At 35.4% G+C, this 19142-nt stretch overlaps 1 protein-coding gene across 1 annotated transcript in view; it reads left to right on the top strand.

Moving 5' to 3' along the window:
- GALNT13 (polypeptide N-acetylgalactosaminyltransferase 13) overlaps positions 1-19142 on the top strand; it is a 636905-nt gene that overhangs the window by 20911 nt on the left and 596852 nt on the right. Inside the window, exon 2 of the mRNA XM_068968207.1 lies at positions 10006-10076. The gene's annotated coding sequence lies outside the window, so the exon portion shown is untranslated. The remainder of the gene's footprint in view (positions 1-10005; positions 10077-19142) is intronic.

Genomic DNA, 19142 nt, shown 5'->3' with positions numbered 1-19142 from the left:
CCATCTGTCTTTAAAAGATTATAAATCCACGAAGGCAGTGCAACATGGTTCTCTTTATGCTGTACCTAGCAAAGTGTCCTACACAATTAAGTCTTTCCTACACACATTAATTAGATTGCACATGTACAGATAGGTCCCCTAGGCCTTCCAAAGCCAGAGACGCTACTTTGGAAAATGATGCAGGCCAAAACGGATTTAGGTCAGTCAAATTTTTATCTGGCTCTCCCAGAAGGATAGTTGAAAATGCCTTTCTGCTGTGCTCTATTAATCTCTTCCTTGTGATTTTTTTCCTTCTCACATTCCATTGTCAGCTCATCAGAGATTGTGGATTTCCTGTACTTCTTATCAAGCTCATTGGGTATTTGAAATGGCAATGTCTTTGTGATATTCACCAGAGTGGCCCAAGAGTTCTTCCACTTCTGTCATTAAAAAAAGAAAAAAGAAAAAAAAATTATCTGCAATGTGTTCCCTTTGCAAGGGGCATAAGTCACAGAGTTTACTGTCAGCCCACCCTCCCTCAGTTGAGGCTCTGCCTAATCTAAACCCCAAACTGACAAGTTTCTTTAAAATAAAGTTATTCCACATTGTGTAGTCCATTTGGAGAAGGCAATGGCACCCCACTCCAGTATTCTTGCCTGGAAAATCCCATGGACGGAGGAGCCTGGTAGGCTGCAGTCCGTGGGGTTTCTAGGAGTTGGACACGACTGAGCAACTTGCCTTTCACTTTCCACTTTCATGCACTGGAGAAGGAAATGGCAACCCACTCTAGTGTTCTTGCCTGGAGAATCCCAGGGACGGGGGAGCCTGGTGGGCTGTCAGCTATGGGGTCTCATAGAGTCGGACATGACTGACGTGACTTAGCAGTAGCAGCAGCGGTGTAGTCCATTGCCTACTCCACATTGTCGATGGAGGGATCTCACTAAAAATAGTTCTGGGCATGTAACTCCTGGGTATAAAAAACCTTTGAAAGCCCTACAGGTTAAATTTCAAAATTTTCAGCATGTCATTCAAGACCCTTTATAGAAATCTATCCCAGTGAGCTCACTTCTCATTTATTACCCTCTCCTGATCTATTTTAAGAATTCACTGTATTACTTTGTTACCTAGGCATGGTATGGATATCTATGACTATTTCTTTGCTTGTTCTGTTTTGTAGCCTTGAAATACCTATCTTTTCATTTCAAGAATGAGCTTAAATTCTTCCTCTTTTTAAAGGATTTTCCCAAATCTCCAAGGCAGAAGTTTTATATTCCTTTTTCCCATTTCCATAGTACTTTGTTTCTATTGCTGTTGCTAACTTACACCATGTTATCTTAGTTGTATCCTCCTCTGTCTCCCACTTTAAATTATAATCTTTTTCACAGTGGAGGCATCACATTCCTCTTTGTTCCCTGGAGGCCTACCAAAGTCCATAATATAGCTAGTTATTCAATAAATGTCTTGAAAAATTGTTAAATATTGATTCAGTAGGATAAAGGGCTGTGAATTTAATGATACTCTATTGAATGAATCTTTGTGACACTTCTCATGTGTTTCTAGAATATGATAAGGATATAAAATATTAGCTAGTCCAAATATATATATATATATATAGTATAGTGCAAAGTTAATCACTGCAAATTTATCAAAAGAGTAGATTTAAAAGGGTATTTTAAAAACTTTTAATTCCAGCAACCAGTAGAACTTGAAGTCTTTTCCAGCATTTCTGGAGAATGAACCTTCAACTTCTTCTTTCATTCTTCATTTGGCCCTTTTTTGGGAAGCCCATTCTGTTTTGTCATTCTTTGCGGTAAGGCATTTTCCTTATTCTGAGCTTAAATTTGATTCCTTGTGATTTTTCTCATTGGTCTTACTGGTCTTCCTTCTGCTTTGGTGGAACACAGAAAGCAAATTTAAACTGTTTTCCACACTGTCAGTTCTGCACGTAAACAGCATTCAGATTTATGCTGTATGTTCAGTTTTACAGGTTGAGTAGCTCTAAATCACACTGTGTGTGTGTATGTGCATATAAATACATATACATATATACACATTTCATATATGTAATTGACTCCTGTGTTAGTGCACAACCATCCAGGAAACTATGGAAAATCATTTTAACTGGATATACGATAACTTGCATAGATAGATATAGAGATAGAGATGGAAAAGTAGATTACCATATAAACAATTCACATTCTGGTCAATATGTGTTTAAATACATATATGTAATTTTAGATTTTACATAGATAAAATGTGCTAGATATTACATTATACTTCTAGATTTTGAATTCCAAGATAATCATATTTTTTGGTTATTTTATCACCATGCAAGAAATTATCCAGAAATTTAGTGGCTTAAAAAAAGCCACCGTAATCTCTCATAGTTCTGTGGGTTAATGGGGCTCAGCTGGGAGATCCTCACTTGGGATCTCTCCTGTAGCTGCCATCAAGTGGTGTCTGGGACTGGAGTCATCTAAAAGCTGAATGGAGGGGATGTCCATATGTAAGTATCCTTTACTCACGTTGTCCTATGCTCCTCAGCATGGCTGCCCTTTCCAGCAGAGTGACCTGAAAGTTTTCCATGGCAACTGAGTGTGCCAGGAGGCAGAAGACAGAAGAGGCTAGGCCAGTTAAGAGTTACTCCTGGACTGGTACCCTGTTGTTTCCAACATAGCCTCTTGGTCAAAGAAGTCCTAGCCTCTGCTCAGATTCCAGGAGGGAAAGAAAGAAATTCGTCTTTTGATGGGTAAATGTCAAGGTCACGTTGCAGAAGTCCATGCAGGATGGTCATCTTTGGAAGATCCAACCTGCCACACCCTGTGTTTAGAAGATATAGCGAAGTTAAAGATGCACTTTCAATCAGTTTTTATTGTCAGAAGAAGTAAATACAAATGAGGTACATTTAAACAATGGTGTAAAACTTGGAGAAAGCACCAAAATTGACCATAAAACATAATAGAAAGCTAACTCACATCTTCTACCTAAAGTTCATCACATATTTACACCACATTTCTAATTGAATCTCATGATTTGAAAGATCTCAGTTCTAATTTTAGGCTCAAAAGAATCTTCACTTAAAAAAAAGAAATAACTAGTATCAGATAACTAGATTATTTAATCTTTAATTTCTGGAAATTAATCTCTGGTGTATAATATAATCTCTTCTGCTACTGTTAGAACAATTTAGTTACTTGGAATCTAACTCTAAAAATAATCCTTCATACAATGAAACAAAACTAAACCACTAGATATTTCCTTTTATGAAATATAGATTTTTCTATTTGAGCCATTTTAAATATTTTTAATGTCCTAAATGTTAATTCTTTCTATTCCTCTCCTCTGATTTCCTTTGAATTTTTCTTCATTTTAATTTTTCTTGACATAGGAACCATAATATCGTCTATTAATAATTTATCCTGGCCAAATAATCATTAAGCCCATGACAGAGAAACAAGCCATATTTACAATAGAAAGTGTACAAGGCTTTGGCTTAGGGCTCTTAAAGGCCAATGAAAATGGGGAGACAGAGAGAGAGAATGTATTAGAGAAGACTTAAGAAGTTATAGATCAATCAGCTTGCTTTGATATCTAGGAAAATAGGGGGATAAATCAAAGAGACATTTGATTTTTCATACACCTCAAAGAGCAGAACAAATGTGGGTAACAACCAACATTGCTTTGGAAGTATTAAGTCACTGTGAGTTCATCTAATTTTATTCTCTGACATCATGACAGGGCTTAAAATATGAAGGCAAACAAAAGAATTCATATATCTTCACTTCGGCAAGGTTTAATTTTTATCTCATATGATGTTCTCATCAGCCAGTTAAGAAAATGCAGTCTTGGGTAAAGGAAGGCATGGTTTGTTTTGGGTCATTGAATCAGTGACCTGCCAGGGCAGACCAGTTGAAACTCTTGAGGGGGTTGATTGGATGTTTATAATGAAAAATATTTGTATTAATCTCCAGAACTTAATAATATAAAATATGAAGTCTATGGACTAGGAAAGTTAAATCTAAAGCTAAATCTATGTGAATTTGCAAGAATACAAAGTATAGATAGGAAGAAAAGTGGCTGAAGTATCTTGAAGTTTGATGAAAAATTCCAATTAAAGTGCCACTTAACATGCTAATATCTAACCTAGTAAAAATGTAAATGGTAATATCTAGGCATAATGACACACTGTTGCTATAAATTAAAAATGAGACTGGGTAGAGCGCTTGGATTATCCAGAGGGGTCTGTAGCATTTCCTGTCTTTGCTTGCATCACTTGTCATGTAGTAATCAATCCTCTGGTATGTTTTCAGTTACAAGACTGTAACACATTTTCATCTATCTTCTTCTTTAGGTCCTGTAGAATTTTTGACTCTTTGCAAGAAAATAGGAAGTGTTAATTTCTCAAAAAGAAAAAAAAAAAGCTATTTTACTAAAGTTGCTCTCTTTCTATGCTTTTCCATTTAAACAGTTTTATTTCAATGTCATATTTTTGGATAACCTCTTTGACGATATTTTAAAAGGTAAACTCCACATTTGTAACAACAAGAATGCATAAAACCCAATTCAGGACATGACAATATGAAGACCTAGGGCCAAATCAGGCAGCAAACACTAGGTCATGGCTGCAAATGGATGCAGTGACTGTAAAAATATAAACTGGTTGTGGGGTTGCACAAATATGAACACAAATATGAAAATTGTGTATATCTGTGTTAATAAGATACAGTTTAGCAGATTTTAAAAACCTAATGCTATTTGATCCAGGAGTTTCCTTCTGGATATTTTATCCTGAGGAAACAATCTTGCTGTGGCAGAAGATATACTCAGAAGGAACTTTACGGTGATTTTATTTTTTGGTAGCTGATGTTTGATAACAAGTTATAGATCTTTAAATGATGGCATGTATGGGATGCCAATCAGTAAAATTATTTTGCATTGTAATGATAAACGTAATATTGAAGAAATGAAGGAAAAAATAACCTAATTATGAAAGAATTTATATTGCATAATTCTTTAAATAATGGTTTGTAAATAAAAATAGTAAATATATTGTTTGAAATTAAATATGTTGTTTTAAGAATTAAGGGAGATTTTTATTTATGTTTCCTTTTTTTTGGAATTTGAAAAATGGAGTTGATAATTCTGATTAAGGAAAAATAGCTATATAAGGAAAAAAACCACTGATGACCTTTAAGGACTGTTTGATAATCTTTTTTAATTTCTGATAAATTTTATTTATGAATGTCACTTCATTATTTAACTTTACATTGCTGTATTCATGGACTATAGTATTATTTGTATGGTTTATTTAAAAGCCCAAACCTAGATTCCATATTTACTTCCATTCTCTTTTATTTTATGGATTTAATATGCTTATTTAAATATGTTATTAAAATATAACATCTTTGATTTAAATATATGCATATTAACGTATAAATTATACACACACATATATAAAATAGAGAAGACTGTACACTTTATACTATAAATATATATCAGTTCTCTTCAGTTCAGGCGCTCAGTCATGTCCGACTCTTTCCAACACCATGGACTGCACGTCAGGCTTCCCTGTCCATCACCAACTCCCAGAGCTTGCTCAAACTCATGTCCATCGCATTGGTGATACCATCCAACCATCTCATCTCATATATATATGGAGTTTTGTTATTTTAGTTATCCAAGATCATTGAACAATGATGCTGATTTCTTTTTTAACTTCTTAAATGTTTTTCTTGATTTGAAACACTTCACTGATTATCTCTTTGGCTATTTTTCTGTGATTCCAAAATATCTCAATGAAAGCAAGAGATTTATTTATTTCTACCTATTTTCTCTAATTTACAATTTTGGTATAGCTTCAAACATTCAGAGAATTTGTAAGTATTATACTTAAGAACCCTGATTACTCTCTATCCAGATTTGTTATTTACATTTTACCCCTGTGCTTTATTATTTTTGCCTATTCTTTCTCTCTCAACATATGTTTATATATATATACACACACACATATATATACACCTGTATATGTGTTCTGTAATTGCATAATTATATATGCATATGTATGTGTACATATAGATAACGTGGCCCTGAATCTTGTGGGAATAAGTTATAGACATCATGCTTCTTTTTTATTTTTATTCATTTATTTTTTTAATTGATTTATTTTAATTGGAGGATAATTACTTTACACCATTGTAATGTTTTTTGCCATAAAGCAATATGAATCAGATGCAGGTATACATGTGTCCTCCCTATCCTGACCCCCACCCACCTCCCTCTCCACCCTGTCTCTCTGGGTTGGCCCAGAGTGCCTGCTTTGCATGCTTCTTTACTTGAAGTACTTTAGTGTGTATTTCCTAAGAATAAGTACATTTTCCCATATAACTATAGTACAATTTTAACCATTAAGAATATCATTTTAACAAAATGCTATCATGTGTTAGTAACTCACAGTAGGATCACACGTGTATTTGGTTTTTATGTCTTTTTTAAACTTCAGTTTTTAATGACTTTGTCGAGTTCAGGTCAGGTATTTTTAGACTTTCGTCAGTTTGCATTTGCCAGATATTTCCTAATGATTGATTCAGTTTGCACGTTTTTGGCAGACATACCACAGAAATGATGTTGTGTCCTTCTCAAGTGCTTCATACTTGGAGACTTGTTTTGTGGGTTTGTTCCATTTTAATGATTATTCCTTGATCATTTATTTAAGATGGTCTTGTTTTTCCATTGAAGGTTACTGTTTTCTCTATTATAAGTGATTTGGGGGAAGATACTTTAAGACTATGGGAATATCCTATTTGTCAATACACTTTCACCTACAAGTGCTAATCCAGAGATATTTTCCTGACTTAATCAGTTAATTATAATAATATTAAAAATATGTGTTTAATGTTGATTTTGTAACTCTAAGGTGTATTCTGTGCAAGGAAAGAATTTTCCAATTCTTCCTTATATACTTTATTCATTTATTTTATTTATACTTTATACTCTGTAATGAAGTTTAATTCTTTATGATAATTATTTATTCTGATTTTCCGACTTTCCAGATTTGAATTGTGAGAATTTCTTTAAGCTGAGGCCAGGATCCTTTTGAAATAGTCCTATCATTTATTTTTTTTCTATTTTTTTGCTGCTCTGCACATGGCATGTGGGATTTTAGTTCCCTCAGCAGTGATCAAATGCATGCCCCCTGCAATGGAAGCATGGTGTATTAGTGACTGGACTGCCAGGAAAATCCCAGCCCCACCATTTTAAAATGCCTTACTCCTCCCTGAGGAAAAAAAACAACAAAAAGAAGGCATCACCTTGAATTCTATATCTTTTTAAATATTCTCCCTATCTTTGTGTTCTAATATGTCAGGATAGTTTTTCAACACTATCAGAGTTTCAGTGGACTTTCAGCTGGTGAATTTTATGTCACTCTTAGGACCTTTGTTTTCATTTCTTCTCTCCCTCAGTTTCTAGACCCTTTAGATCACTGTAATACAGCTTGAAAGATACTTCTGTTAGAAATTGGTGTTTAATTTTCTGTTTACCGGTAATCTGACATTTTTATTGTCCTCCAACTTCTAGTTATGCTGAAGGCCTAGAATTTGTGTGTTTTTATTTGTTTTTGTTGGCTGTATATTTTACAGTATGTGTGGAAAGTTTCAGATTTAGGTGGCTATTATTACCACAACTACCTCAAATTCCAGGCCCATATTTTTTAAGCATTCCACAAAACATATTGGCACTTTAAGTTATTTGCCATATGCCATGATGTAACCAGACTTTGTGGGTTGCGTTGCTTTACCTTTAGTGGTTATCGTTCTCTTAACCTAGATTACTTAAATTGAAGGCTTTTTTCTTTATTATTTATAATTATTTATTGACTAGTACACCACTTAACCCAGGAGTTGTCTCTCTGAAAAATATGTTCACTATAAACAAAAAAATTATGATTTGAGATGATTAAAACTTATGATTATGTACCGGCCAATTGTATTAAAAAAATTCTCCTTTAGATTTAAAAATTATCAGCTATGTATTTAAATACCTGGAAATTCAAGCCCCTGACTTTTAAAAATGTATATGTAGGTAGAAATAAGGTATCTAATCAATAACATTTGATTATGACAATATCATGAAATGTAATTAGAAGCAGTCACTTAAACTAATGAAATAAGCTCTTGGAACATAATATCATTCTTTGAGTTTCACTGCAAAGAGGTCTGATCATAGCTGGTAGGTAAGGGAGGTTTGGATCAGGAGCAAAACATTCTGATGCTTGAAAATTGCAGAGTAGAAGAGAGTTTGCAAATTAGGAATTAGATGAGTGCAGGAGGCATGTCTCATGCAAGAGCAGCAATCATTTTTCTTCTCTCTGGAAGCTGTGAACCCAGACTTAAGATATATTTGCTCTTTCAAAAAAAAAAAGATAGAAATTAGGACTCTTATGAGAAATTGCTTGCTTTTGAACATTTTTTAATATTTTAAAATCATGATGTAGAATTTTTTAAAAAATTGCCTTACACCAGTTTTGGTTGTTATGCCCCAGTTTGCAGCTTCTGCTCTGCATGAGGTGTAGGAACTAGTAGCTGTTGTAGTGAGAAGAAATTGAGGTTGGAAGTGGCTGGCTCTACTCTCAGAATCACTGCTTCTTAGCTGTGTCAAATCGGGCAAGTCATGGGATTAAGGTTAGTTTGAATTCTCTTGCCTAGGAGGATGACTCTGCTACAGCATGAAGGAATACACAGATCTGCCAGTTGTTATAACTTTGTAATTCTATTGAAACAATGTGTGAATGTGAGTTTGTATCAGTCTCTTCTACTTAAACTCTGAGTTTTAAACTTAGAAAAATGAAATTTATAAAAATACAGGGTTTCATAAAATTTCTTGATATACTTTTGACATTTACCTATGAACTCAGTAACTCTCTAGTTTCATCTTATTTGAGAAGCTCTCTGTTGAGTATTAGTACAATCATTTATTCCTGTGCAAGGCAGAGGCCAGTGCCATCCTCTTCTCTTTCACGCGCTAGAAGATCGATTAATTAGATGTTCTACTCAAAATGCCTGTTCTGCTTGTTGAACTGTTGATTTGCTAAGCTGGTATTTCTGCTTTGCCCTACAAAGAGCCAAATCTCTGGGCAGAAATTCTACTATCTGCTGAGAACTAATGTCTCTCTAAAGATGCTTGCTATTTAATTTTTATTTGTATTGTCTATAGTGTGTTTGAACTGTCGGAAACAACACATTGTACTTTGAAGGGTTACTTTAATTATCATTAAGTTGTGTTTTATTTCGTTTGAATAGTTCTTTTATAAAACAGCATACCCAGAAGCATAAAATTCACTTATGTTTTGAAATATTTTGTACTTTGAAATTACTGTGCTTTCCCATACATCTTTCCTTTAAACAAACATATTAATTAATGAAATCTGATTAAATAACTTTCTCCTTACAATTGGCCCTCTGGAAAAAAAAAAAAGAAAGAAATGTTTGTTTATTTTTGTGAGGTGTGCAAGTGGCATGTCTGAGCTTTTCTCAGTACATAGTTTTCAATTAGAATTGAAGCATATTTACAAAGTAAATCAGTTTATTCTCTGAATAAATCAAGCAAAATTCTCCTCTGACTCAGGGATCTTCATTTATTAGACAGAAATACATTTTCAAAACTTGAATTATGTAACAACCACCTAAAAACTCCAACTAAATTCACTTACAAATACCTCATATTTTCGAATTGCTCTTATGTTATTCTGCTTCATTCTGGGGGCCTGTGTTTCTTACATGGATTTTGAAAGTCCACGTGCAGTCTAATCTCAAGAGTGTCCTCCCTGACTGATGTGTAGAAGATTTGCATATAGTTGGGAACATTTCTGTTCATCAGCCCACTATAATATGCTAGATGTATAATCTATATTTTGCAAAACCTTATTTCAGTATGTTAAAATATATGATGTCTGAATGAGTGTCGGTTTGCATTAGAGTTTCTGTGACCTTGGCAAATTGCTTACTCTTCTGTATTTCTTTCTTTTCACAGATGCATTTTGTAGGAGTATTCTGAGGATGAATGTTTGCAAATCATTCTGAAATTGCCAAGTGCCACATACAGTAAGTAATATGTATTTTTATTTTTCCACTCAATTGCAGTCATGCTGAATAAATTTGGCACACAGCCATAAAAGAATACATTTCTATTTACAGTTCTTGATATTTGTGAATACTGAGGAAAAATGTATGTAAAAGAGAAAAATTTGAGCTGTTTGCTAGTCTCAATTAAGTTGCATAATTTCATGATTTCTGATGACTGATTTTACTTTTGTTCTATGTACATAACTGGTACATAATTTTTATCACTTATCATTTAAGTGAGTCTTTTTCCTTTTAATCATAAGTTGAGAAGCATGTAGAAAAAAAATTAGTGTTATTAGCCAGTGTTGCTATGGAAATTTTAAAGAGGAGTATTGAATTAAATATTTCAATTTTCTGAGGATTAAGATTTGCTATGTATCAGGCAGTTTATGTATTTTGTCTTAATTCTCCCCCAAATATTTAAAGATCACTATTCTTATTCCTATTTTATACTTGAGAAAATTGAGATTTAAGATGTTTTAATACCTGCTCAGTATCTATTCAAAGTGAAGTCATTGGCTTTGATGAAAACACAGGCTTTTCAAAAAATTTTACCTTCACCAATAACTTAGAAAAAGTAAAATTAATTTTAGTTGAGTCTGAATATTTAAGAATACAAATATTTTCTAATTATTTCTTTGGATTTTTGTTTTGTGTAAGCAATATCACAGAAGTGTTACAGATTTTTTTTTTCTGTATTGTCTGTCATGTCATTACTTCCATTTCAAATGTTTCCAATTCCTGACTTAGATTGCTTTAACTAGTAGGAAATAAGTGAAAATAACTTGATTCTGAAAGGAAGTTTATAAGTCATCTAAATTATTCTTTGATGAAAAGTGTTCAGAATTAGACTTCTGAAGCTCTCTGAAAGTCCTATTTCATATACTGAAAAAAAACCACAAGTGCTCTTATATTATTATTTTAGAGTTGAAAGGAACCATAAGATCATAGAGTCCTAGACTCTGTGAGCTCAGATTCCTTGTTTGATGAACTGGGATAATCTGGCGTAAAATTCAAAATAAAATTTCCAAAAAATGGAGAGACAATAATGGCAACATTGATATATATATATATATATGTTGTTTTGCAGTATAACAACTTTTTCAAAAAGGTGGCATGGTGTAGTTTTAAGAATTTTGACTCTGGATTCAGATCACCTGGGTTTAAATTCTGGGTTTATCACTTATTCAGTGTTTCAGCTGTGTGACTTACAGTAAATTACTCAATATTTCTTTAAAATAGGTAAAAATTAAGAACTACCTAATTTGTGGTGAGTTTACATGTAAACTATAGCACAGTTCCAACTGTATAGTTAATGGTCAATAAATGTACATGATTATTACATTGGGACTGATTCATTTGGATATTTCAATTCAAGTATGTATGTTAATAAGCATCTTAACTTCATGATTACATCATATAAAATATACAACAAAGTTACTCAGCAAATACTGTTAATTGACATGCTCAGAAGGAAACTAAACTGTAGCCTTCATACACAAATTAAGATGCTCTTAGTAGCTACTTTTCCTCCTTTGAACTTTTAGTGAAGAAGCAAACTATTTAGTCAAACAGAATGTATGTCCTATTCTGTGATGGTTACAAATCTAGGCCCAAAGCGTGTTTGTGTGCTCTTTGAATATGAGAGGTGGGGAGTTTTGTGTTTATGGAATCTTAAATGCTTGTTTTGAAGGAGGCCAGGCAAACTTATAGATATAAAATAAAGAAAATTGTCAAAACGATTGTCAAATAATTGGGAAAAATCTCATCCAATGTTTTGTTAAACAATTTATGGAAACTAAAGAGCTATAGGCAAGAAAAAAAATCCATATTAAGTATCGATTCTATCCCATGTACCTTACATTCAATATCTCAGTTGATCTAAGCAATAATATAATGAGGTAGGTATGTTATTACCTCCATTCTTCATACAAGGGAAATGCACCACAGAACATTTAAATCTATCATTTATGGGAGCAAAGCTTGAGGTTGATCTAATTTTTTAATATAAATTTATTTATTTATTCATATTTTGGCTGTGCTGGGTCAACACAAAGCAAGGGCTTTCCCTAGTTGCGGCTAGCAGGGGCTACTCTTTAGTTGCAGTGCACAGGCTTCTCACTGCAGGGGCTCCTCATGCTGCAAAGTGGGGACTCCAAGATGCACAGACTTCAGTAGTTGTGACCCACAGGCTCAGTAGTTGTAGCTCTTGGGCTCTGGAGCACAGGGTCGGTAGTTGTGGCCCTGTGACATGTGGGATCTTCCTGGACCAGATATTGAACCCATGTCTCCTGCACTGGCAGGTGGATTCTTTACCACTGATCCACCAGGGTAGCCCTGATCTAATTTGTTTTATTGAAGCATTATTGACATAAACATTGTGTCTGTTTCAGGTATACAATATGATTCAATATTTGTATATATTGAAAAATGATCACCACAATAAGTTTAGTTAACATCTATAGCTATACATCCTTATAAATTTTTTTTCCTGTGATGAGGACTTGTAAGATTTACTCTCTTAGCAACTTTCAAATATGCTATAATTTTATTAATTATAGTCACCAAGCTGTACATCACATTCCCATGACTTTTTTATTTTAGAGCTGGATGTTTATACTTTTGATCCCTATCACCTGTTTCTGCCACCCCTCACCTTCTCTTCTGGCAATCACAAATCTGTTCTCAGTATCTATGAACTTGGGTTGTTTGTTTTTAAATTCCACATGTAAATGAGATGATATGGTATTTATCTTTCTCTGCCTGACTTATTTCACTTAGCATAATACCCTCAAGATCTGTTCATGCTGTTACATATGGCAATATTTCATTCTTTTTTATGGCCAAATAGTATTCCACATATATGGCATGTACAGATACATATACACACATGCATCATATATACACCACATCTTCTCTAGCCATTCACTCATCAGTGGACACTTGTATTGTTTTCATATCTTGACCATTGTAAATAAAGCTGCAGTGATTGTGGGGTTGCATATATCTTTTCAAGTTAGCAGTTTCATTTTCTTCTGATAAACAGCCTGAAATGGAATTGCTGGAGCATGTGGTATTACTATTTGTAATTTTTTTTTATAATCTTACATGTTATTTTCCACAGTGGCTGCACGAGTCTACATTTTCAGAAACAGTGTACATGGGTTTCCTTTTTTCCAAATTCTTGCCAGCATTAATTATTTCTTGTCTTTTTGATAGTAGCCATTCTATTTGTGTGAGATGATACCTCATTGTTATTTTGACTAGTATTTTCTTGATGATTAGTGATGTTGAGCATCTATTCATGTGTTTCTTTACCATCTGTATGTCTTCTTTGAAAAAATGTCTATTTGAATCTTGTTGTTTTTTTTTAAAAGAGATTGATCTAATGCTATAGCTTTTTTTTCTTCATCCTCTTAATCCAATATTAAGCACTAAAATTCAGTGACTGGTCTCTCTTTATTTGCATAAAAACCTTACTCTTCAACCTCAGATCATAGATATTAATTATCTAGTAAATATGTAGTTGATGATTGAATTTCAACTAAACAAATAACAATTGCCTTATACTAAACGTTGGTAGGACCACTCAGCAACACAAAGCTGCCTGGAAAAATTGCTGCTTGAGTAAAGAAATCTTGGGGGAAAAAAAAGTTTCTTCCCTAAGGCCGTATACCTATTTTATGCTTCTGTTAATCTTACTTCTGGGTATTGTTTTTGCTTTGGCTCCATCCCTTCATTCTTTCTGGAGTTATTTCTCCACTGATCTCCAGTAGTGTGTTGGGCACCTACTGACCTGGGGAGTTTCTCTTTCAGTATCCTATCATTTTGCCTTTTCATACTGTTTATAGGGTTCTCGAGGCAAAAATACTGAAGTGGTTTGCCATTCCCTTCTCCAATGGACCACATTCTGTCAGACCTCTCCACCATGACCTGCCTGTCTTGGGTGGCCCCACGGGCATGGCTTAGTTTCATTGAGTTAGACAAGGCTGTGGTCCTAGTGTGATTAGATTGACTAGTTTTCTGTGATTATGGTTTCAGTGTGTCTGCCCTCTGATGCCCTCTTGCAACACCTACTATCTTACTTGGGTTTCTCTTACCTTGGGCATGGGGTATCTCTTCACGGCTGCTCCAGCAAAGCGGAGCCACTGCTCCTTACCTTGGACGAAGGGTATCTCCTCACCACCAGGCTTCCTGACCTTCAATGTGGGATAACTCCTCTAGGCCCTCCTGCGCCCGTGCAGCCGCCTCTTCTTGGACATGGGGTTGTTCCTCCCGGCCACTACCCCTGGCCTCAGGAGTGGGGTTGCTCCTCCTGGCCGCCACCCCTGGCTTTGGGCGCGGGATGGTTCCTCCCGGGCACTGCCCATGACATGAATTTGCCTTGATTCATGTCAGGTCCATGAATCAAAGCAAATTGGAAGTGGTCAAACAAGAGATGGCAAGAGTGAATGTCGACATTCTAGGAATCAGCGAACTAAAATGGACTGGAATGGGTGAATTAGCTCAGATGACCATTACATCTACTACTGCGGGCAGGAATCCCTCAGAAGAAATGGAGTAGCCATCATGGTCAACAAAAGAGTCCGAAATGCAGTACTTGGATGCAATCTCAAAAACGACAGAATGATCTCTGTTCATCTCCAAGGCAAACCATTCAATATCACAGTTATCCAAGCCTATGCCGCAACCAGTAACGCTGAAGAAACTGAAGTTGAACAGTTTTATGAAGACCTACAACACCTTTTAGAACTAACACCCCCAAAAGATGTCCTTTTCATTATATGGGACTGGAATGCAAAAGTAGGAAGTCAAGAAACACCTGGAGTAACAGGAAAATTTGGCTTTGGAATGCGGAATGAAGCAGGGCAAAGACTAATAGAGTTTTGCCAAGAAAATGCACTGGTCATAGCAAACACCCTCTTCCAACAACACAAGAGAAGACTCTACACATGAACATCACCAGATGGTCAACACCGAAAGCAGAGTGATTATATTCTTTGCAGCCAAAGATGGAAAAGCTCTATATAGTCAACAAAAACAAGACCAGGAGCTGACTGTGGCTCAGATCATGAACTCCTTGTTACCAAATTCAGACTCAAATTGAAGAAAATAGGGAAAACTGCTAGACCATTCAGGTATGACTTAAATCAAATCCCTTAGATTATACAGTGGAAGTGAGAAATAGATATAAGGGCCTAGACCTGATAGATAGAGTGCCTGATGAACTATGGAATGAGGTTCGTGACACTGTACAGGAGACAGGGATCAAGACCATCCCCATGGAAAAGAAATGCAAAAAAGCAAAATGGCTGTCTGGGGAGGCCTTACAAATAGCTCTGATAAGAAGAGAGGGGAAAAGCAAAGGAGAAAAGGAAAGATATAAGCATCTGAATGCAGAGTTCCAAAGAAAAGCAATGGAGAAAAGGAAAGATATAAGCATCTGAATGCAGAGTTCCAAAGAATAGCAAGAAGAGATAAGAAAGCCTTCTTCAGCGATCAATGCAAAGAAATAGAGGAAAACAACAGAATGGGAAAGACTAGAGATCTCTTCAAGAAAATTAGAGATACCAAGGGAACATTTCTTGCAAAGATGGGCTCGATAAAGGACAGAAATGGTCTGGACCTAACAGAAGCAGAAGATATTAAGAAGAGGTGGCAAGAATACACGGAAGAACTGTACAAAAAAGATCTTCACAACCCAGGTAATCGTGATGATGTGATCACTCATCTAGAACCAGACATCTTGGAATGTGAAGTCAAGTCGGTCTTAGAAAGCATCACTACGAAGAAAGCTAGTGGAGGTGATGGAATTCCAGTGGACCTGTTTCAAATCCTGAAAGATGATGGTGTGAAAATGCTACACTCAATATGCCAGCAAATTTGGAAAACTCAGCAGTGGCCACAGGACTGGAAAAGGTCAGTTTTCATTCCAATTCCAAAGAAAGGCAATGCCAAAGAATGCTCAAACTACCGCACAATTGCACTCATCTCATACAGTGTAGAGGGGTTCAAACTGGAGAGTCCATCTTGACTTAATCCTTTCCCTATTCATCATTTCCAGGTGTGTCTGAGCTCAGGCACATCCTTTACAACACACCAGCCACACTGATGCTTTCCCTTTCACTCACTAGTGGTCTTCATCTTTTGCTATGTTAGTCACCTACCAATCCCAGTGCCTTTACACATCACCTCTTGAACTGAACCACTAGCATTATTTCACCTGAGGGATATTTTCAAACTTCTTAGTATGCAAAATATTTTCACTCTAAAAATGAGTGAGTCAGGTCTTTGGTTGTTCTCATACTCATCTTGGTTTTTACCAAAGGATTTAGAGAATATGTCTACCTTTGTTTTCCAGAATTGGTCTCTGAAAGACAAAGCTAGTGTTCACATTTAGTATTTTTATTTCATTTAATTCAATAAATACTTGTCACATGCTACTATGATATGAGAGGCACTGTGTTGGTTACAAGAGTAGGCGCTTGTTCAGTATCAGTTTAGTCATTCAGTCATATCTGACTGTTTGCAACCCCATGGACTCCAGGCTTCCCTGTGCATCACCAACTCCTGGAGCTTCCTCAGACTCATGTCCATCGAGTCGATGATGCCATCCAACCATCTCATCCTTTGTCATCCCCTTCTCCTCCTGCCTTCAATCTTTCCCAGCATCAGGGTTTTTTCAAATGAGTCAGTTCTTCACATCAGGTGACCAAAGTATTGGAGTTTTAGTATCAGTCCTTCCAATGAATATTTAGGACTGATTTTCTTTTGGATTGGCTGGTTTGATCTCCTTGCAGTCCAAAGGACTGTCAAGAGTCTTCTGGAACACCACAGTTCAAAAGCATCAATTCTGTGGTGCTGTTTTCCTTATGGTCCAACTCTCACATCCATACATGACTAATGGAAAAACTATAGCCTTGACTAGACGGACCTTTGTTGGCAAAGTAATGTCTCTGCTTTTTAATATGCTGTCTAGTAATGTCTCTGCTTTTTAATATGCTGTCTGTTTAATATGTTGTTTTCTTCCAAGGAGCAAGCATCTTTTAATTTCGTGGCTTCAGGAGGAGACAATTGAAGAAAATTCTGTTAGTAATTTGAGGAAATAAGATATACCCAGGCATAAAGAAAGCAAAGGATGTGGTATTAAGATACAATATCATCAAAATACTCTACTTTAGTCAAAGTAATAAAGTCACTTCAAATATTTTGAGGAATAATCAGAAAGGTTATATAAACATATATATATATATATATATATATATATATATTTAAAATGAAGCATTAGAGGAGTTTTAAGAAAGGAGATACAGTTCTAAACTGCACTGGTTCAAGATTTCACCCTGGAGATTGTTATAGATATTTATGCAGGTGGAAAATACTAACAGAGAAGTCAAGGCAGTAGTATACGCAGGATTGGGTGTGAAAAGGCATGCTTCACCTTTGAATTGCTAATTAATTCATTGAATGGCTAATTAATTAGTATGACAATGGAATAATTTTTTTGTCTTGACTTGAAAACAGATAACACTGGAAAAAGAGGCTGAAACGCATTGGTAGGAAATACTGATCATCAGAATTAGAAAGCTGAGTCTAATTAGTAGGCAATTGACAAAACAAAGAGAATATTTCATAAGGCCAATCATGCAAATTGGAGTTTCTTATTTGAATATTAATCTAGTGTTCTCTTCACAATGGATTCCAGTTGTAGTCAGGGAGAACAATTTGCAGAAATCTGTAGCACTATAAGAAGAATGAGATGAGGGTGAGACCAAGGTTGTGGCAGTGGGAAAGGAGAGAAAAGAATAGATGTGGGTGAGGTTTAAAAGGACATAGAGTCAGGAAGTAATAATAGTAATTGACACTTGTATAGCATTTGCTGTGTACTAGTCTCTGTTTTGGGCTTCCCCAGTGACTCAATTAAAAAACCCACCTGCCAATGCAGGAGATGTGTTTTAATCCCTGAGTCAGGACCATCCCCTGGAGAAGGAAATGACAACCCAATCCAATATTCTTGGCTGGGAAATCCCATGGACAGAGGAGACTAGTGAGCTACAGTCCGTAGAGATGAAGAAAATCAGCCATGACTACAGCATCTGAGCACGTACATAGGCAGGCTCTGTTTTGAATGACTTGTATTTATTATTTAACTTAAACTTCAAACAACCGTGAATGATAGATACTAATGTCTTCCCCATTTGCCCAACAGAAACTAAGGCAGAATCTAAGTAAACTGTCCAGGTCAGATAACTAGAAAATAGCAAGGCTGGCACTTGCGCCTACCCAGTCAAACTCCAGAGGATCTGCAGTTAACAACCACTCTACATCATTCCTCTAAAAAATAACCAAGATTTCCAGATTGACTGAATTGGAAAGTGACATTACCAACAGTCAAAGGAACAGATTTTTTTTTTTTTTTAGAGTTTACCTTTTGTTTAGCTAAGTCTTTGGTAGGGAGAAAAATATTCTGACCTTTGGGGAAGAATTTCCCTATGGTGAGTGATGAAACTTATATACATTTTCACTTCTATGCTGGGCAACAGGAACAGTGTAATTTATGATATTGTTCAATTATAAATTAGAATAGTAAATATGTCATCTTAATGTGATTTGTCTTCCTTCCTTAACAGAGCTTAAAATGAAACAAGGATGAAGTGCTGAATTAAAGATTTAGTATCTTGAGCCCATCAGATCAGTATTTCAGACTTAGTTTACCAATCATACTAAACAATAATTTTGACAAGAGAAAAAACTAACACCCAGCATAGGGAGTATCTCTCTTTTTCTATATTGGAGAAGTGGCATAATGCACTACTTAAGAGCATATGGCCTCCAGAACCATATTAATGCGTGGGTTCAGATCTTAAAATGAGGCCTTGAACTGTGTGACTTGTGTAAACTACATAAGCTCTCTCTGCCTCAGTCTTTGCACCCCTGAAAAGAGACACTAATGCCTTCGAAATATGTGAAGATTAACTAAGATAAGGTACTTACAGTGGCTCCTACCAGAGTAAATTCTCAGTAGATGTTAGTTATATTCATTGA

This window comes from Capricornis sumatraensis, chromosome 3, assembly GCF_032405125.1.
Source record: "Capricornis sumatraensis isolate serow.1 chromosome 3, serow.2, whole genome shotgun sequence".
Classification (NCBI taxonomy): domain Eukaryota; kingdom Metazoa; phylum Chordata; class Mammalia; order Artiodactyla; family Bovidae; genus Capricornis; species Capricornis sumatraensis.
The sequence above is the reverse complement of the archived record's forward strand: the minus strand, read 5'-3'. Positions and strand labels throughout refer to the sequence as shown.